This window comes from Gopherus flavomarginatus, assembly GCF_025201925.1.
Source record: "Gopherus flavomarginatus isolate rGopFla2 chromosome 11 unlocalized genomic scaffold, rGopFla2.mat.asm SUPER_11_unloc_1, whole genome shotgun sequence".
Taxonomy (NCBI): domain Eukaryota; kingdom Metazoa; phylum Chordata; order Testudines; family Testudinidae; genus Gopherus; species Gopherus flavomarginatus.
In genome coordinates this window covers 788,982-809,280 of record NW_026114602.1, presented here as the reverse complement: position 1 = coordinate 809,280, position 20,299 = coordinate 788,982, and the positions used below count along the sequence as shown (strand labels likewise).

At 43.4% G+C, this 20,299-nt stretch overlaps 1 pseudogene; it reads right to left on the bottom strand.

Annotated features, from left to right (window-relative positions):
• Nucleotides 1-18,681: 18,681 nt before the first annotated feature.
• LOC127040937 (olfactory receptor 14A16-like) lies at nt 18,682-19,626 on the bottom strand (annotated as a pseudogene).
• Nucleotides 19,627-20,299: the final 673 nt, after the last annotated feature.

Sequence of the window (20,299 nt, the reverse complement as noted above, 5' to 3'; positions counted from 1 at the left end):
AGTCTGAAGGTGCAATGCTCTATGACATCTTAAAAATGTTTATTTCACACTGATTGTAGGTATGACAGAGAGACTGAACAATGATGAAGGGTCAGATCCTCATCTGGTGTAAATCAATTGTAGCTCCATTGGCGTTAAGGGGTCAAATCCGCCCACCACCCTCACACAAACCTTGCGTAAATCTGCCATAATGCAGGTAGAGTCAATGAGACCAGATCTCCGGATGCTGTAAATTTGCATAGTGATATGTAGCTATTTCAGTTGATGTAACCTCAGTATCTGTACCATGATGCCTGGCATTATGTTTGTTCCAGTATATGACATTCTCATTGCTTAGAACCTCTATCCCATTTTAATAAACATAAAATATTCTAAAATCTTGAGATTATAGTTCATAGACAGAAATCTGTGAGATATACTCCCTGCTGGTTAACTGCCTGCTAAATATATAAACATTAGCTCTGGGATCCCTAGGTAAAATGACAGAGATGGTGAGAGATCAGAGACCGGAAAAATGCCCAGTTTGAGAAACCCAGACAGAGGAAGGACCTACTCCGGCTGGAGGAGGGCCACCTTAGAGACACCCTCGGAGACAGTGGGGAGAAGTGATGCCATGTTTGTAAAAAACTGGGCTCTATCTCCCTGAATTGTCCCATCTGTCCACCAGTGGTGAGAGCAATCCTGGAGCAGCAGCCTGTCCCTCAACCTTATGTAGTTATCTTTGTGACTGGTTCAGCGTCTCTGCACATTCAGGCAGATGTAGCTGCACCAGTCAAACTCAAAGCAGTTTCCCCTCTTAGAGCTATTATCTGAAGCTCTGTCTAGCTCCTGGGAGGTGGGGTAAACATAGAGGTCACTGGGTGGTACTTAATGACCTGTGATAAACAGAAGATCTGTTTTTCTAATCGTCTGGTTAGGAACTCTGATATGTAGAATGATGATGCACTGAGGGCAAATGAAAACATTAACAATTTCATTGGAACATTTAGTAAAGATACAAAGACTCCAAATTACATAAAAAGACAGTAGTAATGTGATATTAAGATGATTGTTTGCATCATCTCTTACATAGAAACACTCCCTTTCTTGGGGTTCTGGTGGTCATGGAGAAAAAGGATGTGAAAGGTGTGAAAGGATCAGTTTAGGGAACGCTTAGAGGACTTATTCCTTCACCCTCCCACTTCCCTGGTCCTTCTTGTGAGAGCAGAGAACAACAATACCCAAAGTCTGAACGTGCAAACAATGTGTTGTCTATTGGGGTGAACTTCCAGCAAGCTTAAATCCAGGTTCCTTTTTCCTTATTTTATAATCCCAATTTACTTCCTGTTTGTGCCTAATTTATATTGTAATAGTCTCAGCTACACCTTAACCAATCATTTTACTGAAATCTGTCTAATGAATGCTAACATATTATAACATAACTATCTAACCAATTATATGCCACTACCCAAATTAGAAATGAGGATTTCACAACCACTGAGAAGTATCAGAGGGGTGGCTGTGTTATTCTGGATCTAATGAAGTGGGTATTCACCCATGAAAGCTTACGCTCCAATATGTCTGTTGGTTTATAAGGTGCCACAGGACTCTTTGTAGCTCTTGAGCAAGTGAATTCTTCCCAGACATGATGCTATCAAACTAATCCTAAGGTTAGAAGGGACCTCAGGAGGTCATCTAGTCCAACCCCCTGTTCAAAGCAGGACCAATCCCTAGACAGATTTTTACCACAGTCCCCTCTCAAGGGTTGAACTTGCAACTGTGAGTTTAGCAGGACAATGTTCAAACCACTGAACTATCCCTCCCCCCCATCTTTAGCTCTCTTTATCTGGTGGTGATTATCAGGAAAGGACTGTATTCCTAACAGCCCAATAATACTTTATTTCAATGTGACTAGTTTGGATTGTGAGGATGTGACTGTACCTTTCAAACATATGGCTGCCTCTGCTGCTTAGACAAAGGCCTTAGTCTAAGAACTGGGCGTCAGACTATATTAGTGAGAGAAGGCCCATACACAGGTGAACTGTGATTTTGATTCATTGTTTTATAGCCCTGTAACTAGCTAAGTGATAAAAATATACCTAAGTTCTTAAAGTATATGCCTTTACAGACGGGCCTGAATATCTATATCCTAACAGGAACTAACTTGGCACTGTCAAGACCTGCGTTGGTTCCCTTCATCCTCCAGGGACTTCTTCTGTAACTTTGGACAAATCATTTAATCTCTTTCTCCCTCAGTTCCCCTTCTGTATAACAGGGACAATGGCATTTGTCTACTACACAAAGGTGTTGTGAGGACTAAGGGTTGTGAAGCGCTCAGATACTCTGTTATGGAGGCCATATAAGTACATAACGTTGAATGAATGAAAATCTTGACCAACAATTCTATCTCACAGAGCAGAGGTGGGCAAACTACGGCCTGCGGGCCACATCTGGCCTGCGGGACCATCCTGCCTGGCCTTTGAGCTCCCAGCTGGAGAGGCTAGCCTCCAAGCCCCTCCTCTGCTGTCCTCCTTCCCTGCAGTCAGGGGACAAGGAGCAGGGGGGTTGGATGGGGAGGTTGCGAGGGGGGGCAGTCAGGGGGCGAGAAGTGTGAGGGGGAGGGGGCCAGGCTTCTTGAGGAGGCATAGATTGCCCTACCCAGATCTCCATACCTTTTCACAAACCCAATGTCACTCTTGGGCCAAAAAGTTTGCCCACCCCTGTCATAAGGGCTATAATCAGATTCCTTCATGTGGGTCTTCTGAAATTAAAAAAATACATATAATTTCAGATTGAAGGTTTAGAATCTCAAAGCTGCCTTAGGGATTAAACATGTCTAAATCCCATGAAAACCTATGAGATTTGAGCATTCAGATACATAGGAAATCTTGGAAGTATTTAGAAAGGCAAAACACGCAACTGTCCTGCATCACAAATCTGTTAGACGTTCGCTTTCCTCCCTGAGCACAGAAAACTTCCCATTAACCTCTTGATGGCACTTTACATCTCAGTGTTCCTCAGGGTGTAGATCATTGCGTTCAGCATTGGAGTGACCACTGTGTACAGCACAGACACTGCCTTGTCCACGGTGATTCTGGAAAGGCCGGTCATAGATGAAAACACAAGGCCCAAAATGCAAATTCACCACTGTGATCTGAGCTGCGCAGGTGGACAGGGCTTTGTGCTTACCTTCCATGACATGTGTCCTTATCTTGACAAGGATGATGGTGTAGGATATGAGCAATTTGATGAAGGCTCCTGTGGTGACCAGCCCATTGTTGGAGACCGTCAGAAACTCCTTTACGTGTCTGTGCAGACCAGTTTGATGACTTGGGGGACATTGCATTACAAACTGTCTAGTGTGTTGGGTCCACAGAAGGGCAGTTGGATGATCAGTGCAAGCTGGACAATGGAATGAACAAAGCCACCCAGCCATGCCCCTGCCACCCGCCCCATGCACATACTTCTGTTCATGATAGACTGTTAGTGCAATGGCTTATAGATGGCCATATACCCATCAGCTGCTATCATTACTAGGAAGAAGACCACAGTGCCCCTGATGAAGTTGAAGACGAATGTGTGGGTCAGATACCCACTCACAACCTTACAAAGTTTTTGTTTTGTGCATTATTTTGCTTAGGTATTCCCTTTCTGATTGGGAAAGCACACAAAAAATAACAGTGTAGTTGCAGGGGAAAAGGGTAGATGGTTAAATAAGTACCTAGGACTCACTAATTGTGGTGGCACACATGCTAGGTAAGTTTATGAACTACTGAGAGGTGACATCCTGGGTCCATTGTCTTTCATAATGACAATTCATAGCTATTCTTAGTATTTGCGACAGAAAGCTGGTAAGAATGATTCTATAGCCTGGTGGTTAAGGTAGTCATGAGGATATTCAAAATAAAATCCTTGCTCCAGTCATTCTTTAATTATTTACACAAAATAGCAGAGATTCAAGAGTAGAGATTGAGTAAACCCCAGACCCCAATATTCCATAACCCAGGGCGTGCTCCTCTCTTACGGAAGATCTTAATTCAAATCCTTTCACTGTATTAGACAAAAAGGGAAACCAAACCCTGTCATCCCACTCCACAGGTACCTCTGCAAACCACTAAGCTACAGTTTATAACAGAGACACCACCTCCCCCGAAATGTTTTGAAATTTTTGATCCACCACCAACTTCTGAAAAATATGTTCACTTGCTTTTTGGTATTTCTATTCTTAAATTACTGGTAACAACTGTCAATCTTAACTTCAGTTTGGCAGCATTTGTGTTTCTTGTTGTCTTTTTTTCCTTTAGGAATTCCCTTCTTTCCAACACCACTGTGAAGTTAACTGCTCCTGCAAACTCAGGAAGGAGACATAATCCTGGGCACTTTAAGAAATTACATATTACTGCATTCCTTTCACCTTTCTCTCTGATGTTGGCCATAGGCAGGGAACTTTACTCAAAGTAAAATCATCAGATGATTCCTATATTCTAACCGTATGTAAATTCAACAGTGCTAGGAAGTTTGTGTGTGTAGAGACGTAAGCAGTGAACCTAGAAGCATTTGTATAACTCATGGCACATGGAAGAGGTGAGGATGTTGTGAATATTGTCTGGACATCTCACTAATCAGAACTTATTGATGCATGTCTTCATCTGTGCATAGTGTGTTTCCTAGGCAGAGTCAACAAAACCACTGTCCAGTAAAGAGTAAAGCACAGTGTAGTGCATGAAAACTCATAAATAAGTCCCCTATTTATGGATGAGTGAGGATGTGTCTACACTACAAGCTATGCCACTGCAGTGTAAATGCTTACTACAGTCACAGAAGGGGATTTTCCATCACTGCAGTAAATCTACCCTCTTGAGACTCTGTACCGACATTGATGGAAGAATTCTTCCATCAACCACACTGTGGCTACTGTGGGGGTTAGGTCGATCTAACTGTGTCACACAGGGCATGACATTTTCACAGCTCTGAATGATGAAGCTAGGCTCACTTCCATTTTAGGTGCATACCAGGCCTAAGTCTCTCCCAGAATGCATATTTCATTATTTCACAATGAAGCCAGAGGGGGAGAGTTCATTTGTGTGGCTGCTTTGAACTGAACATTTCCATTCTTTCAAATATTGGGTTTCTTTTTAAGTTCAAACTTAACACTGAATTTCCTTGAAGCTCTGTGTCCTGTTATCCTCCACAGAATCATAGAATATCAGGGTTGGAAGGGAGCTCAGAAGGTCATCTACTCCAACTCCCTGCTCAAATCTGGAACAATTCCCAACTAAATCATCCCAGCCAGGGCTTTGTCAAGCCTGATCTTAAAAAACCTCTAAGGAAGGAGATTCCACCACCTCTCTGGGTAACTCATTTCAGTGTTTCACCACTCTCTGATTGAAAAAGTTTTTCCCAATATCCAACCTAAACCTCCCCCACTGCAACTTGAGACCATACTCCTTGTTCTGTCATCAGGTACCACTGAGAACAGTGTAGATCGATCCTCTTTGGAACCCCCTTTAGGTAGCTGAAAAGCAGCGATCAAATCCCCCCTCATTCTTCTCTTCTATAGACTAAATAATCCCAGTTCCCTCAGCCTCTCCTCAGAAGTTATGTGCCCCAGCCCTCTAATCATTTTTGTTGCTCTCCGCTGGACTTTTTCCAATTTTTCCGCATCCTTCTTGTAGTGTGGGGCCCAAAACTGGACACAGTACTCCAGATGAGGCCTCATCAATGTTGAATAGAGGGGAATGATCACATCCCTCGATCTGCTGGCAATGACCCTATTTATACAACCCAATATGCTGTTAGCCTTCTTGGCAACAAGGGCACACTATTGACTCATATCCAGCTTCTCGTCTACTGTAACCCCTAGGTCCTTTTCTGCAGAACTGCTTCCTAGCCATTCGGTCTCTAATCTGTAACAGTGAAGAGGATTCTTCCGTCGTAAGTGCAGAACTCTGCACTTGTCCTTTTGAACCTCATCAGTTTTCTTTTGGCCCAGTGTTATAATTTGTCTAAGTCCCTCTGTATACTATCCCTACCCTCCAGGGTATCTACCTCTCCACCAAGGTTAGTGTCATCTGCAAACTTGCTGAGGGTGCAGTCCATGCCATCCTCCAGATTATTAATGAAGATATTGAACAAAACCGGCCCCAGGACCAACCGTTGGGGCACTCCACTTGAAAATGGCTGCCAACAAGACATGGAGTCGATGATCACAACCCTCTTGAGACCGATGATCTAGCCAGCTTTCTATCCACCTTATAGTCCAATCATTCAGCCCATACTTCTTTAACTTGCTGGCAAGAATACAGTGGAAGACAGTATCAAAAGCTTTGCTAAAGTCAAGGAATAACACATCTACAGCTTTCACCTCATCCAGAGACCCAATTATGTCTTCATAGAAGTCTATTAGGTAAGTCAGGCATGACTTGCCCTTGGTGAATCCATGCTGACTGTTCCTGATCACTTTCTTCTCCTTTAAGTGCTTCAGAATTGTTTCCTTCAGGACCTGCTCCATGATTTTTCCAAGGACTGATGTGAGGCTGACTGGACTGTAGTTCCCCGGATTCTCCTTCTTCGCTTTTATAAAGATGGGCACTACAGTAGCCTTTTTCCAGTCATCCGGGACCTCCCCCGTTCGCCATGAGTTTTCAAAGATAAATGCCAATGGCTCTTCAATCAGATCCACCAACTCCTTTAGCACACTCAGATGTAGCGCATCCAGCCACATGGACTTGTGTTCATACAGTTTTTCTAAATAGCCTTGAACCTTTTCTTTCTCCACAGTGGGCTGGTCATCTTCTCCCCATACTGTGCTGCCCAGTGCAGCAATCTGGGAGCTGACCTTGTTTGTGAAGACAAAAGCAAAAAAAATCATTGAGTACATTAGCTTTTTCCACCTCCTCTCTCTCTAGGTTGCCTCCCTCATTCAATAAGGGGCCCACACTTTCCTTGACTTTCTTCTTGTTGCTAACATACCTGAAGAAACCCTTCCTGTTACTCTTAACATCTCTTGCTAGCTGCAACTCCAAGTGTGATTTGGCCTTCCTGATTTCACTCCTGCATGCCTGAGCAATAGTTTTATATTCCTCCCTGGTCATTTGTCCGATCTTCCACTTCTTGTAAGCTTCTTTTTTACATTTAAGATCAGCAAGGATTTCACTGGTAAGCCAAGCTGGTTGCCTGCCATATTTACTATTCTTCTGACACATGGGGATGTTTTTTTCCTGCAACCTCAGTAAGGATTCTTTAAAATACAGCCAGCTCTCCTGGACTCCTTTTTCACTCAAGTTATTTTCCCAGGGGATCCTGCCCATCAGCTCCCTGAGGGAGTCAAAGTCTGCTTTTCTGAATTCCATGGTCTGTATTCTGCTGCTCTCCTTTCAGGGACGGCTCTAGCCATTTCACTGCTCCATGCACTGCGGCATGCCACGGGTGGTGCTCTGCCAGTTGCCGGTGCCACGGCAGCGGTGGACCTCCCACAGATGTCCCTGCAGAGGGTCTGCTGGTCCCGCGGCTCAGGTGGAACTCCCACAGGCGTGCCTGGGGATGCTCCACCTCAGCTGTGGGACTAGCGGACCCTCAGCAGGGGCACCTGCGGGAGGTCCATCGGAGCCACGGGACCAGCGGTCCCTCTGCAGGCACGCCTGAGGGAGGTCCACCAGAGCCTCAGGACCAGCAGACCCTCCGCAGGGATGCCTGAGAGAGGTCCACTGGAGCCGTCTGCTGCCCTCCTGGCGACGGACAGTGTGCCTCCAGAGGCATGAAGCACGAAGCACACTCTTGGCTTGCTGGGGCTTGGAGCCACCCCTATCTCCTTTCTTTCTTGTGTCAGTATCCTGAAGTCGACCATCTCAATGTCACTTCCTTCCGGGTTCCCATCTACTATTGCTTCCCCTACTAACTCTTCTCTGTTTGTGAGCTGCAGGTCAAGAAGAACTCTGCCTCTAGTTGGTTCCTCCACAACTTGCACAAGGAAATTGTCCTCAATATTTTCCAAAAACTTCCTGGATTTTCTGTACACTGCTGTATTGCTCTCTCCACAGATATCAGGGTGATTAAAGTCTCCCATGAGGATCAGGGCCTGCAATCTAGTAACTTCTGCAAGTTGCCTGAAAAAAGCCTCGTCCACCTCATCCCCCTGTTCTGGTGGCTTATAACAGACTCCCACCACGACATCATCCTTGTTACTCACACTTCTAAACTTAATCCAGAGACTCTTAAATTTTTCTACAGTTTCATACCAGAGCTCTAAGCAGTCATACTGCTCTTTTGCAAACAATGCAACTCCCCCACCTTTTGTGCCCTGCCTGTCCTTCCTGAACAGTTTATATCCATCTATTAAAGTGCTCCGGTCATGTCAGTTATCCCACCAAGTCTCATTTATTCCAATCATATCATAATTCCTTGACTGTGCCAGGACTTCCAGTTCTCGCTGCTTGTTGCCCATGCTTCTTGCATTTGTGTATAGGAACTTAATATAACCACAACTTTCATCTGTCAATAATTTTCTTCTCCCTTTCCTGAGTAATTAATGCCTGGACTTATAGGAGAGCCAGAATGCTAAAGGTCTTTAGGTGCCTAGAAGGATTTTCAAAAGAGCCTAGGTGTCTACTATACAATGAAATCATTCCGTTTTACGGACCTAGAGTGGAATTCACAAAGGTATTTATTTGCATTTTCAAAAGTGCCTAATGGCCAAGTTTTAAAAATACTTAGGCATCGAAAAAGGCAGATAGGTGTCTAGTGGAATTTTAAGAAACACTTGAGCAGTTTAGGAACTTAATTCTTGTTGAAAGCAATGGAAGTTAGGCATATATGAAGTTTAGGCACTTTTGAAAATCCCACTAAGACCCTATCTGCATCTTTAGGTGCATAAATTCTTTTGAAAATCTGGCCCTTTTAAATTTTTGAAAATCCCACTTTGGGTCTGATGGAAGGGACTGAGAGCCAGGGACTTAGCCCGGACCCGACTCTGTGAAATCAGGCTAAGGTTTGGCATCGAATGTCCAGTTTTTCAAAGCAGCCTAAAGGTGTCAGACATCCATTCCTTTAAAGATCCAGGACTAAATCCAGCAGTGCTGAGAATTAGCCTTGTAGATCATGAACATTCCATGAGAATTAGGCTCCTAAGGGTATATCTACATTGCAGCTTGGAGCAAGCTAGCACATTGACATTATCAGTGTGGATATTGCAGTGCAGGGTCTCAAGCCCACCTGATTCTCCTGGGCCTGAGCTTGGATGGATAATGTTAGAAGGTGGGACCTGGGCTCTTAAATCATGAAGATAGCTTGGAACAATGTACCCTTAGGCTGAGGTATTTTGGGCTTCCAGGCTAAGATTTCCAAAGCTGTTTAGAGGAGTCAGGCACCCAATTCCCAGTACAAGCAGCTGAACATTGAACCCTACCAGGGAGCATAAATCTTAGTCAATAGGAGCCAGATTTGTAAAGGTATTTAGGTTCCAAATGATGCAGACCTGCACTTAGAGGGGTTTCAAAAGCACCTCTGCACCCAAACACTGAAACCTATAAGAGTTAGGCACTTATGAAATTTCCACTAGGCTCTTACGTGCATCTTTGGGTGTCTAAATATTTTTAAAAACCTGGCTCTAATTCCTAAAATGCACAGAACATCTCAGTAACTGAGGATCCGATAGGCAATTAAAGTCCTGTTGTATTTGCACAATTGTCCCATGTCAAACAAATGCTGGCAAACAAACACAGCCAGGTAGAGGCAGCTGGGCTCCACTTCTCCTGCTGCAGAATATAAAGAGGGAAAGGATGTGACTCTCTATGCAGGCCGACTTTACATGGACGATCCTTATTATCAGTTTCTGTCCCCTGACTTCACTGGTCTTGATGAGTTTATAGTCTGCAGCCATTGCACAGACCTGGGAAGCAAACTCCCATTCCCATTACCCCCGGCAGGAACCATCCCTGCTCCAAAGCAGCAGATATTTCATTGCTTCAGTTAAAGTCTTCTACTTAGTGGGGAAGGTTGGTCCAATGGTTAGAGCACTAAGCTGGGACTTGGCAAACCAGCATTCAGTTCCTTGCTTCTCCATTTGCATCCTGTGTTTGACTGGTGTGGTACTGAGTCACTATGCCCCACTTCCCTGTTGGACACTGTCTCTCCAAACTGCACCTGCCACTAACCGGTGGAAGTTGTGCCTGACCCACTGGCTACTGCAAGAGGGGACATTTCCATTAGACACTCTACGCCACTGCATGGAAATTAGCTTGACCCAGAGCACTGGCTGAGACATCAGGAATGTTGTTAATGGCCCAGCATGTAGTGGATCAATCAGCATCAGTCCTATCCTCTTAGCAGATGAGGAAGGATGATTGAGCCCTTAGGATAGCAGCCTGCCACTGCAGAAATGCAGGTTTCATTCCTTGTTCTGTCACACATGCCCTGTCCGACCTTAAACGAGTCACTTACAGCATATTTTTAAAGGTGTTTGGGCTTCTTAAGGCAGCTGAGCACTTCTGAAAGTCTTACTGGGCACCTCTCTACATTTTAGGGGTCTGACCACCATTAGATGCCTAGCCCTTAGGCTCTCTGTGCCTCAGTTTCCCATCCCAATGGGGATAATGCTACTTCCTTACCTCCCTGGACTGTATTAAGATAACTACTTGAAATATCTTGAGATTCTCATGTATTGCAGCTATGGAACTGCTAGAAATACTTTAAATACATGATTAGAAATGCAAAGGCTGAAGTTTTCCTGGGTCTCTAGGGGATGGGTATGCCAAATTCCCAGGAAAATGAATGTGGGTAGGGGGTTCACTTCCTAGAGCTGCCTTTGAAAATTTCAGCTAAAGTGACTGGGAGTCACTCTTTTCTGTCCATTTAAAGCCATTCCTGTGGCTATGCAAAGCAAATTGTTATTTTCCCAGCGTGGATCCCAGTGTCTGAGAATATTTTCATCAATATTTTAAAATGTATGATTAAAAATTGCAAAACATAAAGTTTGAAATTTTAAAAGTTTTAATGAAACTGCTGTTAGGTTCCTCTGCCAGCTTTCTAGCTAACATATCATCTGCTAATGCCAGATCTGAACGGCCAGATTTTTTTTCTGAACTCTTCAGTCTAAAAGCTAACGGTATATCCATCCTCTCTCTTGAACATTGGTGAGGCCTCATCTGGAGAACAAACTACATGAAGGATGTGGAAAAATTGGAAAGAGTCCAGCGGAGGGTAACAAACATGATTAGAGGGCTGGGGAACATAATTTAGGAGGAGAAGCTGAAGGAACTGGGATTGTTTAGCCTGCAGAAGAGAAGAATGAGGGGGGATTTGATAGCTGCTTTCAAATACCTAAAAGGGTCTTCCAAGGCTGGATCTAGACTGTTCTCAGTGGTAGCAGATGACAGCACAAGGAGTAATGGTCTCAAGTTGCAATGGGAGAAGTTTAGGTTGGATATTAGGAAAAACTTTTTCACCAGGAGGGTGGTGAAGCACTGGAATGGGTTACCTAGGGAGGTGGTGGAATCTCCTTCCTTAGAGGTTTGTACGGTCAGGCTTGACAAAGCCCTGGCTGGGATGATTTAGTTGGGGATTGGGCCTGCTTTGAGCAGGGGGTTGGAGTAGCTGACCTCCTGTGGTCCCTTCCACCCCCGATATTCTATGAACACTTTGACAAGGTTTTACAAGTGAGCCATAAGTTTGCTTTCCACCATGGCCAAGGGGTGGAAAAGAGGTCTCTGAGTAGCTGATGTGACAAAGTTCCTCCTCTACCTTGGTGGATCCTGCGCTTATTGGCAGATTTGCTCACCTCAGTGATCTTCCCCACAGTCTGGATCAACTCCTCCTGTGTCTGATCAGGAGTTGGGAGGTTTGGGGGGAACCCAGACCCGCCCTCAACTCCAGGTTTCAGCCTAGGGCCCAGTGGATTGCAGCTATCTATAGTGCCTCCTGTAACGCTGCATGACAGCTACAACTCCCTGAGCTACTTCCTCATGGCCTCCTCCAAACACCTTCTTTGTCCTCACCACAGGACCATCCTCCTTGGTGTCTGATAATGCTTGTACTCCTTATTCCTCCAGCAGCACACCCTCTCACTCTCAGCTCCTTGCGCCTCTTGCTCCCAGCTCCTCACACACACTTCCTCTCCTCTGGCTCCCCCCTCCCTGACTGGAGTGACCTCCTTTTTTAACTCAGGTGCCCTGATTTGCCTGCCTTGATTCGCTGCAAGTATTCTAATCAGCCTGTCTGCCTTAATTGGTTTTAGCAAGTTCCTGATTACTCTAGTGCAGCCCCTGCTCTGGTCACTCAGGCAACAGAAAACTACTCATCCAGTGACGAGGATATTTGCCTTCTACCAGACTCCTGTACCCCGCTGGTCTGGATCTGTCACACTGAATTATCTCTGAATTTATGTCGGACTGCTGGGATATTAATGTAATATTGATTGTATGCTTAACGACCTAGAGTCTTTATTTATTATTATTATTATTATTATTATTATTATTATTATTATTAAAAGTTTTTAAAATACCTACAAGTTGTGTCATTCTTTCTAGGCTGGAAGAGGCTATTGTGATGAGGAACCTTTCCTGTTGTTTCCTAAAGAATATCTGTCTTGCAATAATGATGCCATTTCTGGATCCAAGTGAAGTCGCTGGGGTTTAGCCTTTCACGTCAAAGAGATCAGGATTTGGCCAATGGCTCAGAAACAAAAAGACCCATTTTTTCTAATGTCACCCTAGAGAAAGTCAGTGTGACAGAGATGTAAGGGTAAAATTTCCAGTGTTAGCTATACTAGCTCCAAAGCACAGAATTTCCATTGACATCACCAACTCAATGCCAAAGAAGCTGTAGCCAAAGATTCTGGGCTAAATTCAATATTGCTATAAACATTGATGTATGTGACTTGTGATAGCTAAGCTTAGAAGGATCAGATTTTTATTGATAAATGTTAATAAGTTAGTAAGAGGACCAAAAAAAATCCACCATGGCTAAAGAGTAAAGTAATATAAGTACAGTAGATAGAGGCAAAAAGTCACCCTTTAAACACTGGAAGTTAAATACTACTGTGGAAAATCATAAGGAGAATAAACCTCTGCAAGTCAAGTGTAAAAGTATAATTAGGTATAGAACAAGAGAACTTCACAATTTGAACCCACGGCACAGAGACAGGTCCTATTGAACAGCGGGATTCTATTCTGTGCAAGGAGAGGCTGACCGAGGCCAGAAGTAAAAAGTACATGCTCAGAGTAAGCAGGACTCTGCCCAGACGGAAACACTGATGGATCTCAGACTTCCAGAAAAGGTGAGACCAGAGCAAAGGAGGGGACATCTCAGGACACTGTTGTTTTCAAATAATGTCTAACACACAAGAGTTTTAAAAGTAAAGTTACTGTATTTAAGAAATCCTTTAGGTCATCCTGCATTCTCTGTTTTGCTACTACATTGTCCCTGAAAGGGTTAAACTAGATGTCCAAAGTCACCACAATCTAGGTGGAGCTTGGGGTGGGGGAGGATGTGTGCTTAAGCTGCTGGGGGGGTTGGAAGAACTCAGAAACTTTTTTGAGGGCCGGGGCAGATGGATGGTGAAAAATCCACACCCCTGAACGATACAGCTATACCAACCTGACCCCACTTGTGGACAGTGCTTTGTTGATGGGAACTGCTTCTTCTGTCAACATAGCTACGGCTGCTTGGGAAAGTGGATTAACTATGCCAATAGAAGAAGCTCTCCTGTTGGTGTAGAAGCGTCTTCACTTAAACACTACAGGGGGGCAGGTCCATCGGGGCAGATATGCTGATGCAGAGTTTTAAGTGTAGACTTGCACTTAGGTACCTGTTAGAGGGTGTGGCTTAGCACACACCTTTCTGGTCAGCATCTCCCATAGTTAAGTTAGATGCCTCCCTACAATGCATACTGGCTTTGCTGGATCGTATTCTTCAGTGTCTGTCTCTCCATGTTCATTGTACAGGAGCTTTGGCACCTAACTCAGGGTTTGCAAATCCCAATGATTTTCTAAGTGCCCAAAGGTTAAGTGCTGAGATGTTCAGGGTTGCAACACAAAATGGCCAACTTTCTAAATGTATTTGGGTGCCTTGTGGGATTTTCAAAAGCTGCTAGATGCACAAGACCTATGAAAACCATGAGTTTTAGGTACCTCAGTGCTTTTGAAAATCCTTTTTGTCATCTAAAAACCTTTGTAAATGTGGCACCCAAGTCCTTTTTTGAATCTATCCCCGAGTGTCTGAAATCCCTAAAGAGGCTTTGCACATATAAGCTTGGACAATTAGAGAGAGATCCAAAATGTTTCCAACTTTGAGGGCTTTGGAAACTTCGTCTGGTTACCAATGGCTCCTTCCGTTCTTGACCTGCTATTCACAAACAGGGAAGAATTGGTAGGGAAAGCAAGAGTGCATAGGACCCTGGAAGGAAGTTACTATGAGATGGTCAAGTGCAGGATCTTGACACAAGGAAGAAAGGAGAGCAGCAGGGCATGGACCCTGAACCTTAGAAGAACAGACTTTGACTCCGGCAGGGAACTGATGGGCAGGAAGCCCTGGGAGAATAACATGAGGGGAAATGGAGTCAAGGAGAGGCGGCTGTATTCTAAAGATTTCTTATTGAGGTTGCAGGAACAAACCATCCAGATGTGTCGGAAGAATAGTAAATATGGCAGGCAACCAGCTTGGCTTAACAGTAAAATCCTTGCTGATCTTAAACACAAAAAAAGAATCTTTTCATGTGAATGATACAGACTGTGCAGAGTACTATGACATGAGATAGTTCAGGAGATAAGAGATGAAAGCCATACTTTCATCTCCAAGTCATCTGTTCAAATCCAGAGGCAGTGGCTCTGTGTCCTTCCCTCTTCTGATATCTGTGAAAAGGGAAGATTTGTGTCTCAACTCCTTGGACATATCAAGATAGAACCCACCAACAGCCCATCCATCCAAAATGGGTCCAGTTGACCCTCTGTGAGCAACCTCAGCAGAGACAAAGAGACCATATCAGAAGTGGGATGGGGTAGTTCAATCTCTCAATCCCAGTAACTTCATGTTCTCTCCATGGAGACTGTGATAGCCATCAAAATGGACAATTGTTGCCAACCAAACATTGCTGGCGCATACAATAAAAGAGTGAGTTGTGTGACAACTTCAAGTCATTTTAGGTCTCCATCAATGTTTGTAGTAACTTCTTTGTTATTATTAAGACAATATTTGAAATAATTATTTGGAGTCACATTTGCAAATGTTACTTTTATTCTTCACCCCCAAATTACTCCATATTGGCACATGAAAATGACATATCTAGGCTGGAATTTCTAAGGAGTCTAAGGTAGTGCACTAGAAAGAAATTTAGAAGAACTCGATTCAGTCCAGGTCCTCAAAAGTTTTTAGCATTTAACTCCCATGGGCCTTGGCTTATTGATTTGCCACTGGCATATGTAGTGATTTTGGGCAATAGCCAATAATTAATGGATCATGGGAAGACTAGAAGTCACCTGATCCATTCACAATCTATACAATTTGTGTCCCTAATCCAGCAATCAACTTCAACACTTTTCACTCACCCCAATAAGGTTATTCCTCATCTATTCACCATAACACTCTTGCACCTCAACTAATCAATCCAGTCATGCTACCTCTTCAATCCACCACTTCAAGGAAAATTTGCAAGAATGAGTATGCCTCAGGGCACATCCTGAAGGTCAAGAGATTTGGGCTGTACCATGAGAAGGCAACTCAGGTGTCAATGAACCACCACTTATTTTCACAAGTGTCTCACCAAATAATAATGACCTGGTGTTCAATGAGCATCACTATTGAAATATATAGCACAGCATTTCACCAAAGGAAACTTCAAAGGAGTATGAGTTTGAAATTCATTATCATTGAGTGTTTCCACAAGAAGTTACTATTGTGATGGTACGTCCCATAAAGCTTTATGGAAATATGCTTAGAATGTGTTTTATGCTACATATGCCATGTAACATATCTGAAAGGTTATCATCTACTGACCGTATTAATTCTATTTTTATGCATGTATCGTTTTTGTTTTCTAGTTATGAATGTTATGAATATTGGCTATGTACTGGCTTGATTTCTAAATAACCTTAGTAGAGCATTTGGTCAGTTCCTGGAGAAAGGAATGTTGAAATTAAGTACCTAATCAAGATTCACTTAAAGGACAATGGATCTTGGAATGATCCAATCCACTTAAGAAGTCTACTTGAGGACCTTCAAGATAGCATGTAAACTATGGATGCTACCTGTAAAAAATGTGAGTCATGCATGGACATGTGACTTGCTCGGGTGACTCCTAAACTCCATCTTGCAACTGGACTTTGCACAGGGGTGAGGAGGGGGTCTCCACCTACAAGATAAAGTCTATTTCAACCCCTGGGAGACCTCTCTCTATATTGTCTTCAGTTGGCTTAAGACAGAGCTTCCCCCATACACTCCCCCCACCAAGGATACTTGGAAGAAACTGGAACAAAGGGCAGTGACTGCAAGAGGTGTAACTGATTGCTGGAACCAGCCTAAAAGCGTAGTCTGTAAAAGGGAGCATTCTGGAACTGGTGAGGATCTTATCTGTATTCAGTTTGATTAGACATAGATTTGAGCATTTTATTTTATTTTGCTTGGTAACTTACTTTGTTCTGTCTGTTACTACTTGGAACCACTTCAATCCTACTTTCCTTATTTAATAAATTCAGAATATGTATTAATACCTGGGGGAGCAAACAACTGTGCATATCTCTCTATCATGGTTATAGAGGGAGAACAATTTAGAAGTTTACCCCGTATAAGCTTTATACAGAGTATAATGGATTTATGTGGTTTTAGACCCATTTGGGAGATGGGAGTCTGAGTGCTAAAGACAGGAACACTTCTGTTAGCTGCTTTCAGGTAATCCTGCATCTTTAGGGCAAGTAATTCAGAACCTGGGTCTTTGTTGTAGCAGATGGGAGTGCCTGGGGCCCCAAGCTGGAAAGGAAGGCAGGGGTAGAAGTAGTCTTGGCACATCAGGTGGCAGCTCCCAAGGGGGTTTCTGTGATCCAACCCATCACAACTATGATTTAAACCAACTGAGTAGCTTTGTTTTTAAGAAAACTCATTTTATCCAATAAGACAGAGAGCATGTTTTAATGTATGAATTTAAAAGACTCAAAGCTGACAGGTACTGAATGTAATGAAGTTCTTGTAAAAGAGTAATGGGGAGTAAGAAACATTAAGAGCAATAACAACAAATGATAAATAATCACAGGAAAATCATGAGTTGGACATCAACAGTCATAGACATAAAAAGAGGCATGAAAAACTGGTATTGATTTTTCACTATCTATCTATCTATCTATCTATCTATCTATCTATCTATCTATCTATCTAAAGGATCTTATTTTATCTATAGTATATGTAGTACACACAACGATGCACAAACATGGTTTAATAAATATAAATTAATAATAATAACAGTAACTAGCTTTGGAGAGCTAGACACATTTGGATACTTGTGTGGATGAGAGAGGAATGGCTCCATACAAAGCTACATGTTGAAGTGAATGGTTATATCCCAATTGTTATGATTAAAAGTTTAGCTCAACCTCTTCTCCCCATGTTGGTCTCTTACTTCAAACCCTTTGGTCTAAGCTTTGTGCTTATCCTTGTCTTAGGGTGGAATCATGTCATTCTCCATCTCTCAAACTGGGTCCCAACCGTGATTTCTCCAACTGTGTTTGGTACCTGCAGTTCTTCCCACAGGAGTTGTGACCAGTAGTATGTTGAGTGACTAGACATCTTCACCATGCAAAGTGTGATTTATTTACCACAATAGGAAGAAAGCATAGCATAAGAGAAAATATGAGCACTTCCAGATGGATCACTGCAGTAGTTCGGTGGAATCAAAATTTGGCCTTATTATTCAGACTTAGTTTCGGAACCATTTTAATATCTTTCTCTTCCAAATACCTTTGTATCATAGGAAGAACAATACAGTATTTATTTATTTTAATAAATTTAAATAAATAGAAGCAATGCATACAGTTATATAAGGCTATAGGTGCCCTAACACATCATACATGACACAGTAAAATCCCATCAGCATTAAAATCATCACTTGAACAAACACCTGCAGAAACTTTTTTTCAATTCTTCATCAATGGGGGAAGCAAACATCAAATCTCTCAGAAAAACCTCATCAACATGATGATGACATTGACATCTTGAATAGATGAGATAATAATGGATACCACCATTTAGTCATACATACTCCACCCTCCCAAGCTCCTTCCTCTCCAAAAAAAGCCACCTGGAACAAAGAAACAAGTCAACACATTAATCAACAAAATCAAACAAAATGACAAAGAAACAAGCAAACACACAAGCTAAAGTTCTCATACCTCAGGCACAATTTTAATCCCAAAAAAGAAGAAGAGCCACAGACTTCATGAAGTCCCTTAGTGACTTAGATATAGCTGTTGATATTCTGTGCGGTGACAGTAGACCGATAAATCCCTATGAAAGATAGATAGGTGCATACGTAAGTAGATTCTGATCTTATGTATACTGATGTAATCTTATTCTAACTCATATGACTTCATTGAAACTAGTCCAGATTTCATGATTTCATCAACAGATTGCACCTTATGCTCTCAAAGAGACAAATTTGTCATCAGTTCATTATATCTACAAAGAAAATCACAACGAAATCACAGTCAAGTTACAGGGATGGACATTTTAAGTCTTGGTGAATAACTTCCACACAATCAGTTTCTTCAATGCAGCTTTGATCTCCTTGTTCCTCATGCTGTAAATGATCGGATACATCACTGGAGGCACCAGGGAATAGAGAACACCCACCACAACTTCCAGACCTGATGCTGAGCTGGAGGTGGGTTTCAGGTAGGCAAAGATGCCAGTGAAAACCATCAAGGAGACCACAGTGAGGTGAGGCTGGCAGGTGGAGAAGGCTTTATGCCGGCCCTGCTCAGAGGGGATTCTCAGCACAGTTCTGAAGATCTGAACATAAGACACAATTATAAAAACAAAGCAGTTTAAACCTATAAACACACCTAAGGCAATACCCACAACTTCACTGAGGTACGACTCAGAGCAGGTGAGCTTGAGTAGTTGGGGGATTTCACAGAAGAACTGGTTGATGTCATTGGACTGGCAGAAGGGTAATCTGAAGGTGTTCCCAGTGTACAGGGCAGAGAAGATAATACCAGTAATCCAGGCACTGGCTGCCATTTGGCCGCAAGCTCTCCTGTTCATCACTGTCTCATGGTGCAGTGGTTGGCAGATGCCGATATATCGGTCGTATGCCATGATGGTGAGTAAGGCAAGATCAGTTGCAGTGAAGAGGAAAAAGAGAAAGACTTGAGTGACACATCCAGGATAAGAAATTACCCTGGTGTTCACGAGGGAATTGGCCATGGATTTGGGGATGGTGACGGAGATGGAGCTGAGGTATGAGATGGACAGATTCACCAGGAAGAAATACATGGGGGTTTGAAGATGGTGGTCGAGGGCTATGGCTGTGATGATGAGAAGATTCCCCATCAGGGATGCCAGGTAAATCACCAGGAACACCACAAAGTGCAAAATCTGCAGCTACCAAATGTCAGAGAATCCCAGGAGAAGGGTGGTTTGGTTGGCCATTTTCTTTCTCAGTTCATTGTGTGATGGCTGTGGAGGGAAGGGCAAAGACAGTGTGGGAATTACAGTGACAGAGGGAGTGGCCCTGATTTCCTGCAACAATATAATGTGAGTGTCAACAATGCACAGCACTCGTTACTGCAATTAACTAAGATTGGTGAGTTATCATATGAATGTAAATAGGTGCAGCTCCCTTAATGTCAATGGAGCTTTATCAGTTTGCATCATCTGAAGACCTGGCCCTATGAAATTGCTTAACAAATTGCTGTGTGAAGGATGGAGCAAAGTACAATCTCAGTTGAACATTTCTAACCAAGATGGATCCCCTATTGCTACAAACAGCAGCCTCTGGACTTGGACAACACTGCCTGATATCCTCTTTTTGTGGAAATACGAGATGGACTTGGCATTGTGTATGACAGTTCGCCTGTAACCAGGGCTGGTGCAAGGATGTTTCACGCCCAAGGCAAAACTTCTACCTTGCGCCATCCCCTATCCCCGAACCCCCCCCCATGAGGCAACCCCCCAGGGGCATCTCCACCTCTCCTCCCTGAGGCTCCTTCCCTGTGGCAGATCCCCACCCTCTGCCCTGAGGTGCCCTCCCCACCCCAACTCACTCCTGTTCCACCTCCACCCCGGGCACGCAGTCGCTGCTTCACTTTTCCCGCCTCCCAGGCTTGAGGCGCCTAAGCTGGGA